Genomic DNA, 659 nt, shown 5'->3' on the forward strand with positions numbered 1-659 from the left:
CAAAAACCGGCCCGACCCCCCGTTTGGCAGCGGGGGCCGTGGTGGCTGCGCCGCCGCAGCTGGTTGAAGGGGACCAAATCCAGTTGCAAGTTGATCTGGTTCCTTTTTACCAGCCCCGGGGACGCACCGTCTCTTCCCGAGGTGCTGCTGGCGGAGGAGGGTCCCGGCGCGGGGGTCCCAACCCAAAAATACATACTTCTTAACATTCCATAACGCCGGCCGACTCCATATGGGCATATGAAGAAGTATGTAGGGTTGGGAGGGAGAGGTGGGTGGTGTGGGGCTGGGCACGGGGCCACCCACCGCTCCTGGTGGCGGCCACCAGCTCTGGTTGAGGAAGAGGAGGCTGAGGGGAGACCTCATCACTCTCTACAACTCCGTGAAAGGACACTGTAGAGAGGTTGGTGCTGGGCTCTTCTCACAGGTAACTAGTGACAGAACGAGAGGGAATGGCTTCAAGCTCCAACAGGGGAGGTTTAGATTGAACATTAGGAAGGAATTTTTCCCCAAAAGAGTGGTCGGGCATTGGAACAGGCTGCCCAGGGAGGGGGTGGAGTCCCCATCCCTGGCTGTGTTTAAGGGCCGTTTAGATGCAGTGCTGAGGGACATGGTGTAGGGGAGGACTTTGTAGAGTAGGGGAGATGGTTGGACTCGATGAT

Source organism: Calidris pugnax, unplaced genomic scaffold, assembly GCF_001431845.1.
Source record: "Calidris pugnax isolate Ruff unplaced genomic scaffold, ASM143184v1 scaffold113, whole genome shotgun sequence".
Taxonomy (NCBI): domain Eukaryota; kingdom Metazoa; phylum Chordata; class Aves; order Charadriiformes; family Scolopacidae; genus Calidris; species Calidris pugnax.